We start from the raw sequence: 27211 nt of genomic DNA on the forward strand, positions 1-27211 counted from the left end.
TTAACATAATTAATTTATACCTTAAACTATTTAATGTTCTCAATTACCTAGCAGAAAGTGTATTAGTTCACACAGAAACAAGAATATTTTACAGGGGATGAGGATATAGCTCGGTTGGTAGATACATGCCTCACTTGAACAAGGCCCAAGGTTAAATCTACAGCACAACAAAAGTTAAAAAAGAAAAGAATATTTTACAAAGTATTGTTTTTTCCTGCAACCTCCAACCTTTTCCTCATGAAATTCTAAGATTACCTTCATTTTTTCCCTTGTGTTTTCTCAAAGACTTCATACAAAATTTAATAAGACATAGGAACCCATGTTTAAAAAACAAATAACCCTATTCAATCTGCAAAAAACAACTGAAAAGCAAAAGTCATTTTTACATTTCAATATTGAAAACAAACATGGATGTGTAGATGTGTACTTAAAAAAAGAAAAAAAGTTCAAACAATGTACACTATGATGAAATAAATCAAACCAGAAAAATAAAGATTAAGGGTTTTCTTTTCTTCTTCTGTCTTATTTAGTGAGTATTAAAGTACACTTCAATATATGTCAATATGTATCTTCAGTAGCTTTATAATTATAATTTTAAATTATATTTAGATTATAGAAACCCGTGATGCAACCACATTTTGCCAATTATCCCCTGAATAATTAGGGTTATTGACTTATTTAACACATTATCTTAATAAATTTCTATCCTCTGAGTGGCACAGAAGGAATGATTTATTTGACAGAATTTTGGATCCATAAAAATTGAGGGGAAATAAGTGTGTGTTTTTTAAAATTTTTGTAATCTGTTACATAGAAAGAGATAACTAACACAAATCCTAAAATTTATCAAAAGAAGAAACACTGTAACAATTTTATATGAAAATGCAGAATTCTAAACATTATTTCTGTATACTGCAATAGAATAAAGAGTAAAAGGAAAATAGTAAACTAGAAAGCTTGGATATTCTACTTTTTTTTTCCGTACAGGCAAATATTTTTATTTGTTTTATTTTTAGTTGTATTATTTATTGGTTCTTTTTAGTTATACATGACTGTAGAGTCCATTTTGATATAATTAAACAATCATGGAATATATCTCATTCTGGTTAGGATTCCATTCTTCTGGATGTATGCGATGATGGGATTCACTGTGGTGTATTCACATGTGTACACAGGAAGGTTAAGTCAAATCCTTTCTGCTGTCTTTCCTTTTCCTGTCTCTCCTTCCCTCCATTCCACTTTGTCTAATCTACTGAATTTCTATCCCACTGCTTATTGCAAGTTAGCTTGTACATTTCAGTTAAAACATTAAACCTTTGGCTTTTGGAGACTGACTTATTTCACTTAGCATAATTGTCTCCAGATCCATTCATTTACTGGCAAATGTTATAAACTCATTCTTCTTAATGACTGATTAATAGTCTATTGTGTATATATAACTCAATTTCTCTATCCATATGTCTGTTAATGGGCATCCAGTTTGGGTCCATAGTTTAGCTGCATCACTGTAGTATGCTGATTATAACTCCTTTGGGTATAAATTGAAAAGTGATATAACTAGGTCAAATGATGCTTCCATTCCTTTTTTTTTATTATTTTTGAGGAATCTCCATATTGCTTTCAGGAGTTGTTGCACTAAATTTGCAACCAGCAAGGTATGAGTGTAAATTTTTTTTCCCACATTTTGCCAACATTTATTGTTACTTGTATTCTTGTTAATTTCCATTCTGACTGGAGTAAGATAAAATCTCAGTGTAGTTTTAATTTGCATTTCTCTAATCAATAAATATGTTGAACAATATATATGTATATATATATACATATATATTGATAATATATATATATATATATATATATATATATTTGTTGAAAAGTTGTATTTCTTCTCTTGAGAAGTGTTTGTTCAATTCCTTTGCCCATGCATTGATTAGTTTGTTTTTGTTTTGTTTTGTTTTGTTTTTTGGTGTTAAGTTTTTTGAGTTCTTTTTATATCCTGGAAATTAATGCCCTGAGGAGCTTGTGACAAATATTTCATCCCATTCTGAAGGCTCTCCCTTCATGCTCTTGATGGCTTCAAGAAGGGAAGGGAAACAAGAAAAAGGAAAGCTTGGATCTTTATCTTAATTTATAAGCTTGAAAGGTACCTAATCCCTAAACATCAATTTTCTCATTTTTCAAATGTGGTTCTAAATTCATGTTTTATCAGGTATTCCATATTGTTGTCAATAGCAAAGTTATTATAGTAAATTCTGTAGTATAATGCATATGATTGAGAGACATTTCCAACAGTTTTACAAACAGAATTTCAGAAGTTAGTACCATTACAATATTGTGTTTATACAGGGTTAAGACTTTGGTTCACACATTTCTAAAAAATTAAATGGTTTTACTGGTAATTATACATAAGAGCTGGCTTCATTTTGACATAATCATAAATGCATGGAATTTAATTTGCTGCATTTCAGGCCCCAGGGCTTCCTCTTTCCCTCTCCTTTCTCCCTCTATTCCCCTTCCTCTGCTCGTCTTCCATTTATTTTGTGTTTATTTTAATTGGTACTTTATAAATATATATGAAGGTGGATTTTGTTGTAGTATATTTATATGTTCACCTAGCATAATTTTGTCAAATTCATTCTAAATTCCCTCCCATTTTCTGTCTCTACTCTCATACCTTCAATCTCTTTTTTTTTACTCCAGTTATCTTTCTTCTATTCTTATATACAACTTCTCTTATATTTTTTTGTAATTTTTTCTAGCCAAAATTAGATCCCAGATTTTCTGAGTCTAGTTTATTTTACTTAGCATGATGTTCTCCAGTTCTACCCATTTATCAATAAAAACCATAAATTTAATGCTTTATGTCTGAGTAAAATGCCCTTCTTACAAAAAACAAAAAATATTTTCTTAAATCAGTCAGGTATTAATGGGAACCTGGCCTGCTATCACAACCTGGCTATTATGAGTGGCACTGTTATAAACATTGAGCTGGCTGTTTTACCATAGTATGCTGATTTTAATAATTTTTTAAAATATATAAAAGCTGAGTAGTAAGATAGGTTGGTTTTATGGTGGTTCCGGTTTGTTGTTGTTGTTGTTGTTGTTTGTTTGTTTAGAAATCTTTATTTGCTTTTTAGACTGTTTGTACTAAATTGTGGTCTCATCAACAATACATGAAGGTATTTTTTCCCCTAATGCTTGCCAGCATTTGTTATTATAATATTCTTGATAACTGCCTTTCTGACTAAAGTGAGATGAAATCTTATTGTAGTTTTGATTTTCATTTCCTTGATTGCTAGGGATGTCGAACGTTTTTTCATGTACATGTTGGCAATTTGTATCTCTTCTTTGGGGAAATGTCTGTTTAGTTATTTTGCCCATTTATTGATTAGTCTATTTATTATTTTGTTGTAAGAGTTTTGAATTCTTCATATATACTTCTTGCTCAAGATTGCTTGGTCTATTCTGAGTGTCCTACTATTCAAATGAATATGAGGGCGACTTTTTATATTTCTGGGAAGAATGTCATTGGAATTTTAGTAAAGGTTAGATTGACTCTGTATATTGCTTTTGGAAGCATGGTCATTTTGACAATATTAAATCTGTCTATCCAAGAATATGGAAGGTCTTCCATCTTCTAAGATCTTTTTAAATTTCTTTCTCAGTGTGCAAAAGTTTACATTTTAAAGGGGCTTTACCTCCTTTATTAGATTAATTCCCAAGTATAGTTTTTTATTGTTCTTGTTGTTTAAGTTATTGTGAATGTAATAGTTTTTCTATTTTTTTAAGCAGATTTACCACTGGAGTATATGAAGGCAAATGACTTATGTATGTTGATCTTGTATCCTGCTACCTGTTACTTTACTGAACTTTTTTAAAATCAGCTTTTAAAAGTCTTCTGATGAAATCTTTAGGGTCATCTAAATATAAGATCATGGCATTAGCAAATAAAGGTAACTTTGACTTCTATTTTCCTATTGCATCACTTGAATTTTCTTGCTCTGGCTAGTATTTCAAGGACTATCAGAAAGAGAAATAAAAAATGTGGGCATTCTTGTCTTGTTCCTATTTTTAGAGGAAATGCTTTCAATTTTCTTCACTCAATAATATGTTGGTCTATGGTTTGTCATATATAACCTTTACAATGGTGAGCTGTTTCTTCTATTCCTAATTTCTCTAGTGCTTAAATCAAATGCTTTTTCTGCATATATTGAGATGATCATGTGATTCTTATTCTTAAATCTAAATCATGTGGTGAATTGCAATTTTTAATTTGTGTATATTGAACCAACCATGCATCCCAGAGATGACCCCCAACATGATCATGGTTCACTATATTCTCAAAGCATTTTTAAATCTGGTTTGCTAACAGTTTATCTTTCCTTGATGTGTCTTTTTTGATTTTTAGAGTCAGCATTACACTGGATTTATGGAATAAATTAGGCAGTGTTCCCTTTTCTACTAGATCATAGAATAAATGAAGAACAATTGGTGTTGGTTCTTTGTGAAAATTCCAGTATAATATGGCTGAAACTCTGTCTGGTTCTGGATTTTTCTTCATTGGAATGCTTTTGATAATGGTTTAATTTTGTTACTTAATATTTCTCTTTAAATTTTCTATATCTTCAGGGTTCAATTTGAGTAGGTCACATTTCTCAAGGAATTCATAAACATGATCATGATTTTCTAATTTTTTGTATTATAAATTTTAAAAATATTTTTTTTATGATGCTTTGGATTTCAGTAGTGTCTGTTAATGTGTATCTTTGTATTTACTAAAATTTGTTTTGTTACTTAAAATATGACTTATTTTAGAAAATGTTCCCTGTACTGCTGAGAAGAAAGTTAATTTGTGGAGATGTGTTAGGTGGATTTGATTAATAGTTTTGTGTTGTTGTTGTTCTTGTTGTTGTCATCTTTGAAGAATGTTTACTCATTTCTGGTTAATTTATCTAGTGCTGATAGGGGAATGTCAAAATCACACAGTGTTATTATATTGTTTTCTATTTGATTCTTTCTGTTAAGAAGTGTTTGGTTTTGTTTTTCCATAAATACACCATTATTTGGTACATAATATTTACAATAATTAAATCAATTGTTGGATGATTCCCTTAAAAAATATTCAAGTGTCATCTTTGTCTCTTCAGATTAATTTTGTCTTCAAGTTCTTTTTGTCAGATATGAGAGATCCTGATGGCTTTCAGCTTCCGTTTTTCCAACATTTCACCATTAGTCTGTAGATGCAAGGTGATTCTCTTGCAATCAGCATATTATTGTTTTTTTTAAAAAAAAATCCAATCTGTCAATATATGCCTTTTGATTGAAGAGTTTATACCATTTACATTCATTGTTATTATTTCATATATATATATATATATATATATATATATATATATATATATATTTATTTGTTATCTTTCTATATTTTAATATGGTAATTCAGGGCTATTAACTCTTCTAGTGGGTATTTGAGATTTGATCCATACCCCCTTTCCATGGGTATATTCCAATCTCTGCTTCACATCTGTTCCAGGGTCCTTCTTAAAATTCCATTTTTTGTGAAGACTAAACCATTGCAGGTTCACATATCCCACCACTGTAGATGTGAATTCTGCAGAATCAAACATAAAGTGCAGACATGCCTGTCTGACCCCATATTTTCATCTCCCCAGTTGCACATATGAGATGTCAAATAGTAAAAAGGATTCTCTATTCTCAGTATCACCCAGCTTGGATAATCCTAGGAACAATTCTCTCTGCACCTGTTTCAATAACACAGGTACAGGCACACTCTAAACCTCACAGTAGGTGAGTGCTGGGTCAGTCTAGAAAATTTCTTTATGTGTTCCCAATCTCCCACCTCAATATGTGACTTTGTAGTCACTTCAAAACAATTTTCATTACTGCAACTGTGAATCCTGTGGATTCTTTGCCTGTTGGCTGAGTGATTTTGTACACTTGTCACTCAACAACTTCCCCCATGGTCTTTGGGTCAGTTAAGATCAGCTTCTGTCTCCATTTCACAAGTTTCCCCAAGCCAATTTTATTTGCTATACTTTCCTCTCAGCCAGTGCTCCTGCTCTCTTCTACTATAAGCTGGAGACATTGACGCCTCTGCCATGCAATCTAGCACATCTTGAACATATTATTTCTTATTTTATATTCAATGTTACAACATTCTGTGTCTTTATGATTATTTTACTGTCCAATGTTGAATTTCAGTGGATTCCCTTAATCACCCACATCACTGAGGATCAATATTCCTGCTGTTTAAATCTTTAACTGAGCAACTGTTGGTGAGTGAAGACATCCTCTACTCTGCCATCTTGCCAATATTGGACCACTAATTTTTAACAGCTTGATGGGGTTCCAGTGAATAGTTTTTCGTTTACTAATATTATTTTATTTTACTGCATATTGAATTCTCTTTGGTGTCACTGATATGCACTCTGATATAAGTAATAAAAATATTCTGAATTCCTGAAGTTTCCATGTTCATATTAATTTACTTTTGGAACTAAAATTTTGGAAATATTCTTATTATGCTACACATCCAGAGCTGCAATGTTTCAAGTCTTAAAGAGGCCTCCATTATTAAGAAGTTTTGAAAATAAAACTTCAGGCAAGTATTAAGTAGATAGTTTTTAATCAAGCTGTTAAAAAGGAAGGAAACTTCCTTTTAGGAAGGCAGGTAGGTTAATGGCATAAAATCAATCACTCCACCCTTTAATATTTAATACTTAAAATGAGTACATTGAGACTCTTATCTCAGCAATCAGGAAATGAAGGATTCAGTTGTTCAATGTCCTCCTTAAAAACAGATTACATGGAGGAAATCTAAAAGTTAATCAGCAAGCCATCTTTTCCCCCATAATATCACCCTGACAATACTGCTGCCGTCACTGATGAGTGCAGTTGCAAGCAGATGCACCACACAGACTTATGTTTTGGGCCCTGCTGAGCTGATCATGGAACAGAAATTCTTAAGATTTAAGAAGATTCCAGCCTCACCATGTATGTGCTATAAAGCTTCTATCTTGTTATTCTGCATTCTGTATGCATATTCAACCCCTATGGGGCAAGAACTTAATTGTACTCAATAGCTCTAATTTTACAGAAATTTTTATCGATCTGCTCTGAATGTCATTATCTCATTTAAGAATGTCAATGCTTTGTATGATGCTCTTTCATGCCTATTCATATTAACATTTTTTATTGTTTTATCTTCTTTTATAAACTATAAGGAGCTTGAGGTACACATTAAATTAAATTCCCTCATTAGGAGCAAAATATTCATAGAGTAATATATATAGACAGAAATGTATTTTTGTGAACTGATTCATGTTTAGTCTCTTTCATCATGACTGTAAAAAGAACTTATTTATTTATTTATTTATATTTATATATGACATTGGAATGCATTACAATTCTTATTATGCATATAGAGCACAATTTTTCATATCTGGTCATATACAAAGTATATGGATGGTAGAATGTGATGATTATTATTATTCAAAGTACAGGTATGAAGACACGAATTGGTGTGAATATACAAAGAACTTTTAATAGCAAACACTCAACAATTGATCTTTTCAGTGAAACATGATCTATCTACAGAATGTGACAGTTCAACACTATCAAAATCATCTCATTGGTTGAGTCTTGGAATGATGACATATGGCGGTTCCGAGTTGTTTTATCTCAAATTGGTTTTAGGAAATACTGTTCCTCTCTGACACTCCAAACTCAATTATTATGAATATATTATAGTAAAATACAAAGTTCTTTCCTTTCAGGGACTCATCCCATCTCATCTCAAAAACAGCTCTGTCTCTTAAGTAGATAGATGTATCTTGTGATAATGAAACCTCAAGTAGTGTGTTTTAAAGCTGAGAACCTGAGTGAAAGCTCATGAGGAATCTAAAACAATTGGAGTAAGTTTACATGAAAATAAAAAAATGATTCACTTTACTGAAAGAGTACCATGGAAGACAGGTAAATGGAAGTAAGTTTATTCATGTATAAAAAAAAGTCTTGGAGAGATTCATCATCAGTTTGTAGTTATATGAGAAAAATCTTACACAATCTTAATGAATAGTTTTTTTATCTCTTTTCATTGGATATAGGACAGGGAATATGTTTAAATTGCAGAAAAGTAAGTACTTCCTGACTGGTGTCCTAAGCCACTAAAATGTGCTGCCAGTGGAGGTTACAATGTCTGCTTCTCTTAAAATGTTTGAAAAAAAACATTTTTTGTAACATCATTCTCTAACAATTTAGATATTATCATAGTTAAAAGCAAAAAGAAAGCCTTGTGATAACTTATGACCCTTTTCAATCCAATCCCAAGAGTGAACTATGTGCATGAAAAATTATTTAAACATGTAGTTTTTCAAAGTTCAGAGATGTACATTTTTTTTTATTCAGGAAATTTCATATGTTTGAAAATTCTAAAGAAAATAATTTCATTTGTATTTTTTGCTAAATTGAAGTATATTATTATTTTATGAAGGATAGAAAAGTCACTTCGTGACTGCTATGGATGTTCATATAGTATAAAAATGCTATTTATAAAAATAGAATTAGTTACATTTATAGCTATTGATATAATTATAACTTTTATTATGGAGATAGTCATATTTCATAGTATAGGGCACAAAATATTTGCTATAATGTTAAGAGGTGACACCTCTTTTTATCTGCAAACATGCTAACATTTGTTGTTTGACATTTGTGGATTTTATTCCTTATTTGTTCATTTTCTTCTTTTCAACAGCATAATATTTTTGTTTTTGATACTGAGTGTTTCTCATAGTTACTGTACAAATAGACTAAAGGGATAACATTCACATATATAGGCTTAAATCCAGTTAGAAATCATAAAGTAACCATTTTACCTTAAATAAAGGTAAAATCAGATATATGAAATAAACATTATGTTTGAATAAAACATTTTAAAACATAAGAAATAATGATTCACATAAAATGCCATTAAATCAACTTTTTTAAAGATAATCAGAAATTTGGAATATACATTTTCAAAATCATGTAATCAACCTGTTAATATTACAGATCACTATGATAATTGTTTCCTAATTTAAAAGAGTATTTCTATTACAAACAGCATAGAAGAGATTTGAGGAAAGCGTATTTGTATGAAGCAAATCATGGCAATGTATCAAATTATTATTTTCGAAAACTAGAGAGATGCAAATCAGAAAATCAAAGCAAGATAATAATTAAAATAAATAAAAAGTATGTGTAAAATGGGAATAATTGCATGTAGTATTTTTAATTCAGAAAAATCAGAGCTATTTCAAAGTTACATCATAAATTCAAATTATTTTATGTCCTTTTGAGTCATGGGCTCAAAAAAAGTATTGATAAATGCCCCTTTCAATTCTGTCATATTTCAAAATATGAATCTGTGTGTCTTCTTTGTATTAAATGGTACCCCATATATGGCGTAGGTAAATTCCTCTTTCCGTTCGTTCAGGTAAGGTTGTTTGCAAATGAACTTTGCTAGATCCTGTGTCTCCACAGAGCTTAAGTCTTAATGTTTCCATTTCTTACTGTTTCTTCAGGAACTTCTGCCTCTGACCAGTCCCATTCCATAACTTATACTTCTTGCTAAATGGGAAGCTCCAAGGAGGCATGTGATGCTAGATTTACAGGATATGAAAGAGAAGGGTATTGCATGATGTCTTTATCTACTTGTACCACTAGCACGCCTGCAAACATACTTACAAATATTTTATACTTTCATTCTAACATTTGTGAACTTTATTTATGTGTTTTATAAATGTATCTTCCCACCTAGACTCTAAGTTTCCTAAGGAAAACACAGCATCTCAAAGACTTTCATATTCTGAGACTGTACATAGTGTGGAGAACACATCAAATGATAAATAAAATGTTGTGGAATGAATACATGAATGAATGAACATGTTTGGATTGATCTTGTATTTCCACCGTGAAAATATTAACCTTCTCTCCTGTGAAACAGATCTTTTCCTAAGGTGAGTAAAATAAAGTAGTGGATCATGCTACCTAATCATTTCTCTGATTATTGCCTTTAAAAAAAAATTTGAGGTAAAACATCAACCAGTAAAATCTGTTTTCAATACCCACATAGAAAAAATGCTCAAACCTTAAAGCAGGGAAGTTGGTATGGGAGACTTTGAACCAGTAAGAATGCAGGGGGCCTTTGAACCTTTTTATCAAAGCTGGAAGAAGAAAAATAATATTCTTTTAAAGGGAAAAATCCTCAACTCTAGAATAGCTTCAATTACTATAGTCTAAAACAGGGCACATGGAGGGAGAAATGATCCTGGAGTGTTATTCAAAAGAGTAGCAAAAGCAAACAATATTAGAATGTACCACTTAGAAAATATATTCCACCAAAGAAGTTTTAAATCAGTAACTTTTTTTAACTAATAATCTGTCAGGGTACATAATACAAAATAATGCTACTAGAAAATGTATTAAATTGTGTTTGAGTCATTTATCACCAAAGCTGTGTCGATTGGCTTAAATTTAGAAACTTACTCAATAGAATATTTTAAACTACATGAGTTTTTTTTTATCAGTAGCTAGTATTGTGTTATCCTTAAAACTTCCAATATCACTAATAAGTCTTAATCTCATATATGACTATTATGAGCAAAATTTATTATCAAATAAATCAGATGCTATATTATTTTCTGCAAATGTAGAGTGTGTGACATGTTTACAATGAATTATTTTTATGCTAACAAAAATAAAGGCGTTTTGCAAAGGTGTAGTTTATGAGTAATATTAATTTAAATATATACTTTGCAACATGTATCAGTGGAAAACATTCTTTTTGTATAAATAATAAGATGAGATTTCTTTAACTAAAATAAAAATGATAAGTGAAAATTTCTTAAGAGAGAATTTAGCAGTAATTTGAGAATAGAACTTTTCCATTTAAGGCTACATGGTTTTTCTGCCTCAGAGAGGTTAACATTTTTTTTTAACTCTAGTAAATGTGTGTTGTGGACAATTTTAACAATTTTATACTATCCCCTCATACTCTTAACACATGTTTTCTGAACTTATTGTAGCTTCTGTAAAATAAAATGGTAATTGCAAACACAACCTGTGTATCCAATTCAAAATATAGATATTTTGGAGGAATGTAGAGGGTATACAATAAAATGGATTTAGACAATTTAGGAAATGCTATTTATAATATGAGAGCTCATTTCCATTATTAAGTGGTTTCATACCTATTGGGAAATGTAAATCCTTTCTGTAAGATGTGAAATTTTGATTAGTATAACATAAACTAAAACTGGACTATTTTTGTCATTCTTCTTTTTCCTAAAACCAAAAGTTTAAGCTGCAGTCATCAAAGGCCCAGTGTGTATTAAGAGAGTAGATCCATTACTGTCGTGAAAAGCATGTGTCAGATGAAGTGTCTGGCATAGTGTAGATAAGCCTTGAGGTAAAGTTTGCTCCCAAGGACAGACCAGTTAACATTTAAAATGTATAAAGTCAATTTTGAATAAAATAGGAGATTTAAAAAAAAATAAAATCAATCAAAAGGAAATAAAATTATTTCACATCAATTAAATCAAACAAAGAATATTTAACTAATATTTGAAAAGCTAAACCAAAGGTACAATATTTTTCATATTTGAGTACAGCTTAAGAGAATATGAAACTAGATTGAAAATCACACATACTACATTGAAATGGCAGAAATGTTTCATTATTTCTCTTCAAATGCAGAAGCTATAGATTATTATATGTTTTTCCACAATTCTGTAACCAAGTATAAAGCCATTCTGTGAATTACTCCAAAAAAATATAATGTGACATTTTTCCTCAGTTTATCTCTGTATTACTCTCTCTTTTATCCTTGAAATATTTTGTTACCTTAGGGTACACACTTTGTTATATTTATTTGTCACTTTTACAAAATTATCTTAACTAATTTTATATGCTTTCTTGTTTGGTTAATACCAAAGATTAAAAAGCCCCAAGTCTCTATCTATTCACTTCTTATTATGCAGATGAATTACATATATCAATATACTAAGAATCCAGAATAATGTCAATATCAATATTTCAAAATTTATTTCCATTTATCATTTAGAATTTTTCATTCATTTAGCATTTTCTGCCTCAGTTGTTCACACTGTGATCATCTAGTTACCAGTACTACAAGAATAGGAACAATTTTATTGATGGAAGTTTCTCTTTTGTATCAATGCCTTATTTGCTAAATATTCTAACATTGATGAGTTCTTCATCTAACATATGTAAGAATTAGGCTAATATTTAAATAGTTAATATGAACACTAATGTCACTGGTTACCATTTGCTGCCTTTTCCGGTTGCTTTCGGTATAAATGTATTTTGAGCATTTATAGTATATTAGTTTCATATTACTATTATCACCAATTATTTCATAATTAGTAAATTAAAAATAAAAACTATGATTATTATATTAAGAGTTCTGAAGATCAGAAGTTTAAAATGGGTCTTATGGGGCCAAACTCCAGGTATCTTCAGGATAGCACTTGGTGGAGACAATAATGGACAATCCATTCCTTTCTTTCTCCAGCTTCTAGATGTTGTTGCATCCCTTGTTTGTATTCTTAATAGCTGCCATTCTGACTGGAGTGAGATGAAATCTTGGAGTAGTTTTGATTTTGCATTTCTCTAATTGCTAGATATGTTGAACATGTTTTCATATATTTGTGGATTCATTGCATATCATCTTCTGGGAAGCACCTGTTCAGTTCCTTGGCCCTTTAATTGATTGGGCTTTTTTTTTTATGTTAAGCTTTTTGAGTTTTTTTAGAGATTAGTGCTCTATCTGATATGTGAGAAGTAAACATTTGCTTCCAAGATTGAGGCTTTCTATTCACCTCACTGATTGTTTCTTTTGCTAAGAGGAAGCTTTTTAGTTTGAATTCATCCCATTTATTGTTTCTTGATTTTATTTCTTGCACAATAGGAGTTTTATTAAGAAATTTGGGGCCTAATCCAACATGACAAAGATTTAGGCCTACTTTTTCTTCTAATAGGTGCATTGTCTCTGGTTTAATTCCTAGGTCCTTGATCCAATTCAAGTTAAGTTTTGTACATGGTGAGAGATAGGACTTTGATTTCATTTTGTTGCATATGGATTTCCAGTTTTCCCAGCAACATTTGTTGAAGAGGCTGTCTTTTCTAAAATGTATGTTTTTAGTGCCTTTGTCTGTTATAAGATAACTGTAATTATGTGGGCTAGTCTCTATGTCCTCTATTCCATACCATTTTCTTACAAGTCTATTTTGGTGCCAACACCATTTCGTTTTTATTACTATTGCTCTGTAGTATAGTTTAAGGTTTGGTATAGTGATGTTACCTGCTTTCCTTTTCTTGCTAAGGACTACTTTAGCTATTCTGGGACTCTTATTTTTTCAGATAAATTTCATGACTGCTTTAGCTATTTCTATAAGGAAGGTCACTGGGATTTTGATTGCAATTGCCTAAAATCTGTAGAATGCTTTTGGTAATAGAGTCTTTTGATAATATTAATTCTGTGTATCTAAGAACAAAGGAGATCCTTCCACCTTCTAAGGTCTTTTTTAATTTCTTTCTATAGTATTCTGTAGTTTTCACTCTAGAGGTCTTTCACATCTTTATTAGGTTGATTCACAATTATTTTATATTTTTTGAAGCTATTCTAAACCGAATAATTTTTCTTGTTTCCCTTTCAGAGGATTTGTCACTGATGTACACAAATGCCTTTGATTTATGGGTGTTGATTTGGTATCCTGCTACTTTGCTGAATTCATTTACTAGTTCTAGAAGTTCTCTGGTGGGATTTTTGATTCCTCTAGGTGAAGAATCATATCATTGAGTCTTGTGTGTTGCACTCTGGTGGTTGCGCATCTGTCATGGAGGCTTGTTTTGTATTGGACAGTCTCTCTGTTCAGTTAGCAGCTGCTGGGGATTGGGGAAAATTAGAAAACTGTGGGTACTTGGCTATTCAGTGTTCCAAACTGATAGTTGTCCCAACTAAAGAAGGTGATGAAGGTGTCCAAAGATGGAGGCAGCTGCTTTCAGCAATGGGCTGTTTGGTTGGATGGGGGAGCCATGCGATGGTCTTTTGACATGCGTTCAGAGATAAACTCTGTGACATGCAGTATTGTGGCTGTCAGTTTTCTTCAGAGCCTGTGATGTCCCCAGGTATAAGTAGGCTACCAATAGTAGGGGATTATGGCTGTAACTTCTGAGTTCCAAGATGGAGGCAATGGGAGGAACACCATCTTGGTAGATGGGGGTCTACATTGGGGTGGTGGCTATAGTTACTATGAGTGGGTAGCTTCTGAGTGTCCTGCGTGGGAATGATATCTGGGCTTTCTGCACCACTGCTGATGCTGGTGGTCCTGCTAAGGCACCCGCAAGACCTATGAGTAGTCTGGAGTTAGGAGTCCTGTTCTAAAGCTGAGGCCCAGAGCACTGCATACCAGGTGAGCCATGATTCCGGCATTGGAGCAGCTGTGGTGGGGTCCTCTATCAGTCTCCACAAAGCAGTATTCCTACTAGTTAAGACCTGAGTCATGGAGCAACACAGAATGCTGGCTCCCTCTTGCCTACCATCTTGGATTGCTCATATATTTTATTCTTTCTTCTACACAATTGATATCTTTTAAACTATCATCTCCCTGTACTTTGATCAGTTTTTAAAAAATATTTCAAACTTTCACTTCCTTACCCTACTTTGTGCTTAAGAAGCTGGAATATCACAAATTGATAGAAGTATATAGTTTATGTAATTCATAACACATTTATTGCTATGATTATTATTATAGTTTCTGTGATTATTAATATAGTCAATGACATAGTAGACTCTAATATTGAATACTTGATCTAGTCCAGAGTTATATATTGCTTATACTAATGTTAAACATTGATCCTATCATTTTTATATAGGTGACAATTAGTGCTGTAGATGTCAAATAGACACTGGGCATTCATTTCAAAACTATGCATCTGGGTTTTACATTAGTGCTACTCCTGGCTTACCTCTCCCAAGATGGGATGAAAGTGATTGGGACAATTCAAGATCACAGAATGGAAATCTTGTCACAGAAACACAAATGGGCAACAGTGACTCTCACCCAACACATGATCTATCTCCATTATGTCTGAACACTACTTTAAATCATAGAATTGGGGAGAAAAAAACCAATTACAAGCTACACACATATAGATGTGCATATAAAAGAGGAAAATGGATCCATGTCAATTGATGTGAAAGGGCAGGCCTTCTGAAAACAGAAGGAACCAGCCACAGAAATCTTTCTACAAAATTAAAAATTCCCCATCAAAAGATTCCACAGATATGGGAAAGAATGAAACTCCAGAGGAAAATTATAAAAAAAAACTGGTAATTAAAATGCTCAATGAACTGAAAGAAGATCTAAGAAATGAGTTAAGAGAGCAAATACAGGAAATGAAACATTATTTCAAAAAAAATTGAAAATAAACCAATCAGAACTCCTGGAAATGAAAGACACAATAAATCAAATTAAGTTTCATTTTAAAGCTCCACCAATAGAATAGATTTTATAAAAAATAGAACTTCAGGGCTTGAAGACAAAACATCAGCCTTTTTAGACAGGATATATAAAGTTGAGTACACAGAAACAATAAAGAAAAAAAAATAATAGAACAAAACTGAATATACAAGAACTCTGATATCATATCAAGAGACTTTCAATAGAATAGAATATGGACATATACACTAAGGCATGAAGAATATTTTTAAAGAAAGAGTCCCAGGAAACTTACTCCATATCAGAAAGGAAACAGATTTCTACATACGGGAGGTATAAGTTCCTATATAGACCTAACCAGAAGAGAAGCTCTTCAAGTTATAATGTGAAACTCTTCACATTATAATAAAACTGCCTTAGGTGGAAAAAATAAAAGAATGTTAAAAACTGCAAGAGAGAGACATCAGGTCACATTTAGAGTCGAAACAATAGGACTCATTTTTCAAGAAGGGACTAGAATGAGCTATTCCAAACTCTGAAAGAAAATAATTGCCAACCAAAATTGCGATACAAAGCAAAATTCTCTTTCATATTTGATGGGTAGAAAAATAAGCTTTCAATGGCAAGGATAACTAAGAGAATGACAACTAAGTCAGCACTACAGTGAATTCTCAAAGAGTAACTGCACACAGATGAATAAAAACAAAAAACAAAAACTAAAACTCTCAAATAAATGAAGGGCAATAGAAGACTTATCATTTACAGGAGAATGTAGACAGAATTAAATACAACAAAAAGTCAAAATTACAGTAAACCACAAACACATATCCATTATAACACTGAATATAAATTGTTTCAATTCCCCAATTAAAAGACATAGATTATCAGAATGAATCAAAAAACAAGATTCAACTGTATGCTGTCTGCAAGTGACTCATCTCATAGGAAATGACACTCATAAGCTGAAGGTAAAATGATGGAATAAAATGTTTCATGCAAGCAGTCCATATACAAGCCAGGGTAGCTATTCTCATATCTGAAAATTTTGATTTCAAGAAACAATTAATCAGAGAAAACAAAGAAGACAATCATATCTTGGTAAAGAGAACAATCCAATTAAATGATATGAACGTGTGTGTGTGTGTGTGTGTGTGTGTGTGTGTGTTTGTGTGTGTGTGTGTCTCAAATATCAGTGAACCCAATTACATTTAAAAATACTCATTAACATTAAACCTAAGATGGATCCCAATTCAATAATACTGGGTGACTTCATTGCACTTCTAGCACCAAAATACCGCTCATTAAATCATGAAATAAATGAAGATATATCTAACCTAAATAATACTATAAATTAAAAGACATTTACAGAATATTTTATCCCCCCGAAAGCTGAATTTATCTTTTTATAGCAGCCTACAGAATCTTTTTTTTAAATAGATCATATTATAGTTCATAATGTAAGCCTTAGCAAATACAAAAAAATGGATATAATCCCATGCATTTTATAGGTTCATAATGGAATAAAACTAGAAATTATCAGCAAGAAAAAATAATGGAAATTACATAAATGCATGAAGATTAAATAATATTTTTAAAAATTAAGAATGGATCAAAGAAGAAATGAGAGAAAAAATCAAGAAAAATCTTAGAAACAAATGAAAACAATGATACAATACATCAAAATCTCTGGGACATTATGAAAGCAGTACTAAGGGAAAATTTTTTTGCATTTTTATTTTATTTTATTTTATTTTTATAAGTTTATTTTGGAGCCTCTCTCTGTGCCTACAACATAAGCACAGAGAGAACCTCCAAAATAATGTTATGCTTTACATCTGATCCATATAATTAGAAAAATAAGCTAACCCTCAAAAGAGGAAATAATAAAAATAAGAGCCAAAATCAACAAAATTGAGAATAAAAAACAATATATAGGATCAATGCAATAGATAGTTGGTTAATTGAAAACACAAATGGGACTGATAATTTCCTAGCTAAGTTAACCAAAAGAGAAGAAACATATGAACACAATTAGAGATGGAAAAAGAGAAATCAGCACAGACATATCTGGAATTCAAAGGATCTTTGAAAATCATTTTGGAAATTTGTATTCCAATAAACTGCAAAATCTAAAAGATATTGACAAATTTCTAGACACATATGACCTAACTAAATAGAAACAGGAAGGTATAGAAAACCTAAACAGAGCAATATCTAGTAATGACATTAAAACGGCAATTAAAAGCCTATCAAGAAAGAGAAGTCCAGGATGAGATGGATTATCAGCTGTGTTTTACCGGATAGTTCAAAATAACTATCACCAGTTTTTCTTAAATTATTTCATCAAATTAAATGGAAGAAACAAACCCAAAAATATTTGATGAAGACAGTATAGTCCTGCTACCAAAATCAGAAAATGACACATCAAGGAAAGAAATCTAAAGAAAAATATCACTAATAAATATAGATGCAAAAGTCTTTAATAATATTAGAAACCACATTCAAAAACATATTAAGAAGATAATATACCATAACTATTGGACTTTATACCAGAGATGCAAACTTGGTTCAAGGTATGCAAATTCATAACTGAAATTGACCACACAAACAAAAACCACATGATCATCTCTATAAATGCAGAAAAAGAATTTTGATAAAATACAACACTGATTCATGTTTAAAACTTTGGAGAAACTAGGGATAGAATAAATATATCTCAACATTATAAAGGCTATATATGACAAAGCCAAAGGCAGTATCATACTAAATGTAGAAAACCTAAAATATTTCCTCTATAATCAAGAACCAGACAAGGATGTCAACTCTCACCATTTCTATTGAATTTAGTCTTTAAAACTCCAGAATCAGGCAGGATAATAATTAAAGGGATGCAAATAGGAAAATAAGAAATCAAAATATCACTGTTTGCCAATGACATGATCCTGTATCTAGAAAACCAAAAATTTTCACCAGAAGCGTCCTAGAGATCATAAATGAATTTTCATAATAATAGAATACAAGATCGATATTCATTAATCTATTTTCTATACTCCAATAGTGATTCAGTTGAGGAAGAAATCACGAAAACCATCCTCTACACATTATTCTAAAAAAGAGAAAGAAAGAAAAAGGAAAGAAAGAAAGAGAGAGAGAAAGAAAGAAAGAAAATCTGGAAATCAATCTAACCAAGGAAGTAAAAAATCTCTATAGAACACTGAACAATGAAATTGAAGAGGACCGACCAAAAGCAATATACAGATTGAATGCAATTCCCATTAAAATGGCATTCTTCACTGAACTAGGGAGAAAAAACCTTAAATTTATTTGTAAGAATAAGACACTCAGAATAGCCAAAGCAGTTCTGAATAGGAAAAGCGACTTAGGAGGCATCAGAATAGGCAATCTCAAATAAGTTATATAACAAAAACAGCATGGTATTGGCATCAAAGTAGACATGAAGACAAAATGAATAGAAGACACAGAGATAAGGCCACAAACATACAGCTATCTGACACTTTACAAAGTTGCCAAAAATATACGTTGGAGAAAAGACAGCTTCTTTTTTTACAAAAAGTGAATAATGAAATTACATCGCTATCTTTCACACCGTACATAAATGGATAAAAGATTTAGGAATTATATCTGCAACAAGAAAATATAGGTTCAACACTCCATCTTAGAGGTGCAGGCACTGGTTTCCTCAGTTAGATCCCTAAAGCTCAAGAAATTAAATAAAAAATCACTAAGTGGGATGACACTGAATTAAAAAGCTTCTGCATAGTAAAAGAAATAATTAAGAGAGCAAAGAGAGAGTACAGAATATAAGAAAGTCTTTGCTAGTTATTTCTTTGACAAGTGGTTAATACATAATACAAGTGGTTAATACATAAATACATAAAGAACTCAAAAAAACTCAATGCCAGAAAAAGCTAAATAACCCAATCAATAAATGGACAAATGAATTGAACATAAAATTTTCAAAAAAACAAAAACAAAAACAAAACACAAATGGCCAAAATATAGATGGAAAATAATCCAATAATCTTCAAGCTGGGGTTATAGCTAGGTGGTAGAGTACTTGCCTTGCACATGTGAGGCACTGGGTTCAATCCTCAGCACCATATAAAAATAAATAAAATAAATCTTCAAACCTTCTAGCAACCAATGAAATGCAAATCAGAAAATATATTTCATCTCACTCCAGTCAGTATACAATTATCAGGAATACAATTTTGGCAAAGATGTGGAGAGAAAGGTACACTTATACATGGTTGGTGGGACTGAAAATCAGTACAACTACTTTGGAAAGCAGTGTGGAGATTCCTAAAAAAATAGAGTGGAACCACCATATGAGCCAGCCATCCCACTTCTTGGGATTTGTCCAAAGAACTAAAATTGGCAAATTACAGTGATACATACAATCACTGTGATGTTTATAGCATCACAATTCACAAAACACAAATTATGGAATAAAATGAAGTGACTATCAGTGAATGAGGGGATTAAGAACATGTGCTATTTATACACAATGGAATTTTACCCAGCCATAAGGAAGAATGAAAATAAAAACAGTTGCCCCAAAATGGAGAGAAATGGAGAAAATCTTGCTAAGTGAAATAAGCCAGACTCAGAAAATCAAGGGTTGAATGCTTACTCTCATATCTGATATCATAAAGATATAGAGAGAATCAATTGAGTGGATGTAAGAGAAGGAAAGAGAGGGAAGAAGGAAGAAATAATGAAAGAAATATGGAATAAACATAACAGAATCATGTTATATGGATATATAAATGTAAGAAGGGAAAATCTCCCTTATGTATTTTGGAAAAAGTGTCAATCAAAAGTAAATAAATGGTTGAAAGGAAGATCAGTAGAGTAGATAATGTGGGGGGAACAGAAAATGAGGAATAAAGGAAAGGGAGGAGGAATGGGGATTGAAATCAAATTCTTTGTATGTATAATTATGTGAAAAAGAATCAGAGAACATGCATAAATGTAATGCTCTAAATAAAAACAAAATACATCTCTTTGTAAAGTGCCTCCATAGGAATAATATAAATAAATTCTATGGTTTCTTATTGACAAAACACTGGTAATTAAACATCCTAGTTTTTTATTATTTACTCAAATTTATAATGTTTTTTATATTACTATTACCTGTAGGCTTAATAAAATAAAGTGTGGTTGTGTAATTCCATAAAAGTTACCTCAGAAAATACAATTAAATTGAAGCATTTACCCATTTGTTTGTCATTTAACTTAATTTCCATTATCATTCTGGAAGTGAAATAACTATAAACATTTAAATGTAGTATGTAATGCATAATACATTGAGAAAACAAAAGTATATATATTACAATTATGTTATAATATAGCATTAAATAATATAAGTTCTATATTATGATTTCCAATATGTTTGAATTCACCTGTTTCAACTTCATTTAAATATTCACAGAATTGAATACTTTGTACTTAATGGGTTAATGTCTTCTTGACATTTGTAAACCATGTCTTAATGACTACAGTGGCTATATCATATACATACTTTTTAAATTTCTATAACACTTAGAAGTGGAAGAGAAAATTATTATGCTCTAAAACATTATTTTCTCTTCTATAAGTAATAATAAAAACATTGTTTAAAACAATGAATTATTTATTAAAGATTCCTGTTATACAGAGACTCACTCCATAAACTTTTAGATAGATGTATATATTTGGGAACATGTTTATCTTTCACTAAATACTTTAAAACTCAGGAACACTGAAACCGAAATAAACACTATTTTTTTTTTGATGAATAATGGAAAACAACTGGTAAAAGAATTACATTAAATATTCATTTTGATGAATTCTAATGATCCACCCATTTATCTATTTATTTCACATAATCTATAAAATGGAAACTTCTGAAAGAAAGAAAAGATAAAATCTTATTATAAACACCAGTTATATATTAAAAATTATTTTTGTGAAAGGGCTAAGGTTTTATAATTTTACTAGCATTTTGTATCTGCAGCCAAGAAAACCAAAATTATTAATTAGGAAAGGGGGATCTGAAGCTATGATATTTTTGACTGTTTTAGAGATAGGATATTGAAAACAGTATACACAGCTCATAATTCCCTACTTCCTGAAACACTCTGCACAAAGCATTTATAATAAATTATGTATGAAATATTTGTTTAGCATTACTCTACTACACCACCATAGAATATTCTGTCTCTTGCACATTGACATGACAATTGCATATGTTTTTCTTTCTTAACTTCAAAAATTCTCTCCTCAAATAAAGTTATTATTTTTTCATATTATTGCCCTGGGAAAGCAAGAAAAATCAGAATATTTTATTTAATTTTCACTCTCAGACTTACCTATCTATATTTATAAAATTGCCTCATTTCCATTCGTACTTTAGTAAAATTAAATAATTAAATGAATAAATCAAATTTCTGGTCAAATCTATATTTACCCTCTTCTCCTGTAAAGAAATACATATGATGACAATGCTTGATTTCTTCTTACTCTTAAGTCCATATCAATCCACCTAAATAACCACAGTTTTACATATTTTCATAGCAATTACCAAAGACTTCCATCAGCATCAATGATTAATTATTTATCCTAAACTTATTAGAATCACAGAAGCATATGAACCAGCAATGTTTTTTCTTTTTGATATTAGTTTTTTTAAATGGAACAGTGTTCTCCCTAGGATTCTGGAATGTCATATTCACCTGATTATCCCTTTATCACAATGATCTTTGTCTTTCATTTTCTGTTCTGGGTTTTTCTCTTCTTCCCATCTTTCCAATGTGTAAGAGGCTCAGTACTCAAAATTCATAAATCTCAATGTAATACTCTCAAGGTGATTTCTTTCAAATCATTTTAATTATTACTTTCATGATGATGGCTTAAAAACTCTTGATTAAAATACATCAAGCAAAAGAACTACATATACAAAATATTTGAAAGCTACTGCCAGAGGAATTATCCACCAAATACTGTTTGTTATTTCCTAACAATATGAACATATTCTACCAATATATGTTCTTATTTCAACTAATAACATCACCTCCACTTGCTTAGTTTCAGTTATTGCTGTATAACAAGCTCAAATTGAAAGTCAGTGGCAAGAAATAAACATTTATTTCTTAGAATTTTGCAGTTTTATTGGGCCTATGGTTGATCTTGGTGGTGCTTGATTAGATTGCTCTAAGTCTCAGGTTGCAACTGGAATTGTCTACATGTTAACAACCCTTCTGAAACCAGCCAGTCAACCAGGGAAAGACTTTTCCCATGGGTATTGTACCATCTGTAGAGGAGATGGAATTAAGCTAAACATCTTTAAAACAAGCTCAGAATGAGTAAGAGACTATCACATGTACTATTCCAAATCAAATTACAATAAATAAAAAAGAAAGAAAGAAAGAAAAAATGATGATGGTGTAGGAGCCATAATTTAATTCAAAACATAGACAAACTAGAAATAAAATGAACCTTGTTGGAATTGCAACCCAGTTCTGGTAATTAGACCTTGTAGAATTATGGAAATTAGACCACCCAAATCTATTTCCTAGTGGAGGAAAAAAGTGACCTTCCTATTGTAGAGGATAATTTTATTTATTTATGCAGCTGTCTACCTACTCAGTTTATGGAATTCTCTAAAATAAGTGCCAAAAGATACGGGAATGAATCAACAATAAGAAAACAAAGTGAAAAAAATAGATAAGAGCACTAGAATAGAGAAGTCCCAAACACGAAAATTAGAAAGTAACAATTTAATAAAGCACCTTCATTAAAATCAATAATGTAGACATGGAGATATAAAATCATATAAAATGATCAATAATTTTATTAGCCAATTACAATCTAAAATTACATAGAAATTAAAATATAATTAAGAAATCCATGAGTTCTAACAGAACTGGCAGCAGATCCAATTAAAAAACTGAAACACCAAGACAACATTAAAATATAAAACAAAATGCATAAGTAACACGTCTAACCTAAAAGCAATTGAATTTTCAGATGATGAGGACCAAGACAGATTGGGGCAGAATCATGTTTTTCTTTAGAAAACAATGAATTGAAATGTTCCAAAAATAATCAATATACTCTTGTTTTAGAATACTCATATAATAAATAAATGAATAAAAATGATATCAATACAAAGGAAAATTACTGGTCACATCATGGTAAATCTGCTAAAATCCAAGGAAAAGACAAAAATCCTAAAAAGAGCCAAAGGCAAATGATACATAATATTTAAAAGGTAATATTAGGAGAAGACTAAATTCTCAGGAAAAAAAAATATCTAGATGCAAATGTGATTACATCTTTTAATAGAATCTAGTCATAAATATAAAATTCTATGTTCAAAAAATATCCTTATTATTTTAGATACGAGTTGTCTTCTGAAAAGCTCATGTGTTAGGAAATACAAGAATGTTGGAGTAAATAATTTGATTCTAAGTGTTTTAACCTCATTAGTAAATTAAACTGAAATATTGGTAAGTTTTTTTTTCTTTTCTTCATATGTATGGTCATAAAAGTGGTACTTTTAAGGGACTGGGAATATAGTATAGTGTTAAAGAACTTGCCTAGCATACATGAGGCCCTGGGTTCATTTCCCAATACCATGGTTTTAGGCAGTTTTTTTTTTTTTTTTCTGCTGTGACCAAAAGACCTGACAAGAACAATTTGAGGAGGAAATGTTTAATTGGGAGTTCACAGTTTCAGAGGTCTTGTTCCATAGAACACTGATTCCATTTCCATTTGGGGGGCCCAAGGTGAGACATCATGGCAGATGGGCGTGGCGGAGGAAAGCAGCTCAGAACGTCACAGTGGGAAGCAGAGTGAGAGACTCTCTTTTTCAAGGACAAAATATGTACCCCAAAAGCACCCTTCCAATGACCCACCTCCTCCAGCCATATTATCTGCTTTCAGTTATATTCAGTTAATCCCTATCAGGGAATTCATGCACTCATTAGGTTAAGGCAATCAAAACCAAGTCATTTCATAGTTAAACTCTCCTGCATTGTCTCACCCATGAGATTTTTGGGGACACCTAATATTTAAGTTAAAACAACAACCAAAAGTGTGTGTGTGTTCACGAGCTTTCAGTTTGTTGAGAAAATTAATCTAGTTTTAAATGTTGGTGCACTTTTCTATATGGTTATTTTACATAAATAAAAATTTTTAAAAAACAAATATTATGCATCTAGAAACATTTGCCATTTCAACTTTATCGAAACAAAGATATATCCTTTTCCATTTTACACACATACCCTAATTGAGTAGAACACTCATGGTCAGTTCTCCATGAATGTTTTTTTTTTTTTGTTTGTTTGTTTTTTTTTAGCTTAAAATAATAAAAATTTATTGTCATAATTTTGTAGGTCAGACATTTATATTTCTTCTGGAAACCCATTTTCTTGCCTTTCATAGCTTCTAGAATCTGCCTAGAAGCTTTGGTTTGTAGCAATCTTTCATTTATTTTTTTTATTGATTGTTCCAAACATTACAGAGCTCTTGATAAATCATCTTTCATACATTTGACTCTATTGGGTTTTGAACTCCCATTTCTACCCCAAATACAGATAGCAGAATCCCATCTGTTACATACTCACATTTTTACATAATGGCATAAGGGGCTAAAAACATGCAATGGAGGAAGGATAGCATCTTCAACAAATGGTGCTGGGAAAATTGGAAATCCATATGCAACAAAATGAAATTGAATCCCTTTCTCTCACCAGCCACAAAAGTTAACTCAAAATGGATCAAGGAGCCAGATATCAAACCAGAGACTCTGCGTCTGATAGAAGAAAAAGTTGGCTACGATCTACATATTGTGGGGTCGGGCTCCAAATTCCTTAATAGGACTCCCATAGCCCAAGAGTTAACAACAAGAATAAACAAATGGGACTTACTCAAACTAAAAATTTTTTTCTCAGCAAGAGAAACAATAAAAGAGGTAAATAGAGAGCCTACATCCTGGGAACAAATTTTTACCCCCCATACATCAGATAGAGCCCTAATATCCAGAATGTACAAAGAACTAAAAAAATTAAATAATAAAATAACAAATAATCCATGAATGTTTTCTTGGTACTTTTAAAGAGTTGTTTGAATAGTCATTCGAAAATAGCAGATAAATTTGTTGCATTTGAAAAAATGCAAATTAGTTGACAGACTTAGAAAATTAATATTCATAAGGTAACTGCCTTAAAACAAACAACAAACAAACACCATCATCTCTTTGGTCAATGTTTTTATCTGATCCAATCAATAAATGTATTGAAAGCATTTTAAAGGGATGAAACAGGGAACAGGAAAACCTTACTTGCTGCATGCATCCAACTTTTCTCCTTTAAAAAGGGAGCATTTAATTCATGTTAATAGGGGACCTAACATAAAATCACCTTGAAATAAGTTACCTTATCTCCAAAATCTCTTTTCATCATGTATTAATACAAATGAGATTATATGTTAATCATTTCAAAGATTGAATATAAACTATTTGATTCAATGATTACCCACTAACAAATTGCATCAAAATTTTGAAAATATTTGCTCTATTCCAGTACATGTTGTATAATAGTATGTTTTTAACCTACATAGAATCCTCATATTTAGCCTTATTTCTTAAATATTTCTTTGTAACCCAATTACCTGTTTTTCAATATTTTATTAGTTCTTCGTTGTTATGCATGACAGTGGAATACATTTTGATAAAATTATACAAGCATGGTATATATCTTACTCTATTAGGAACCCAATCTTGTGGGTGGACACAATGGGAGATTCACTTAGGTATTTTCATGTGTACATAGGAAAATTATGTTACATTTATTCTACTGTCTTTCTTATTCCTATACCTCCTCTCTTCCCTTTCATCCCTTTTTCTAATATGCTGAAATTATCTCCCTGCCTCCCTTATTGTGGTTTAGCTTCCATATATCAACAAAAACCTTCAACCTTTCATATGGGGGATTGATTTATTTCACTTAGCATGATAGTCTCTAGATCTATTCATTTACTGGAAAATGCCATAAAGTCATTTTTTCTGTATGACTGAGTATTATTCCATTAAACCCAATCAATAAACAGGCAAAAGAATTAAACAGGAACTTCACAGAAGAAGAAATACAAATGATCAACAAATATATATAAAAAATGTTTGACATTGGGCTGGAGATGTGGCTCAGCGGTAGCGCGCTCGCCCGGCATGCGTGCGGCCCGGGTTCGATCCTCAGCACCACATACCAACAAAGATGTTGTGTCCGCCGAGAACTAAAAAATAAATATTAAAAATTCTCTCTCTCTCTCTCTCTCTCTCTCTCTCTCTCTCTCTCTCTCTCTCTCTCCTCTCTCACTCTCTCTTTAAAAAAAAAAATGTTTGACACCTCTAGCAATTAGAGAATTGTATCTCACTCCAGTCAGAATGGCAACTATCAGGAATATAAGTAACAACAAGTGTTGAAAAGAATGTGTAAAAAAGGATGCTCATACATTGCTGATGGGACTGCAAATAGTTGCAACCACTCTGTAAAGCAGTATGAAGATTCTTCAAAAAACTAGGAATGGAAGCAACATTTGACCCATTAATCCCACTCCTTAGTACATAACAAGGGATGTAAAATCAAATCGGCATACTACAATGACACACCTACATCAATGTTTAT

Source organism: Urocitellus parryii, chromosome 2 (assembly GCF_045843805.1).
Source record: "Urocitellus parryii isolate mUroPar1 chromosome 2, mUroPar1.hap1, whole genome shotgun sequence".
Classification (NCBI taxonomy): Eukaryota; Metazoa; Chordata; class Mammalia; order Rodentia; family Sciuridae; genus Urocitellus; species Urocitellus parryii.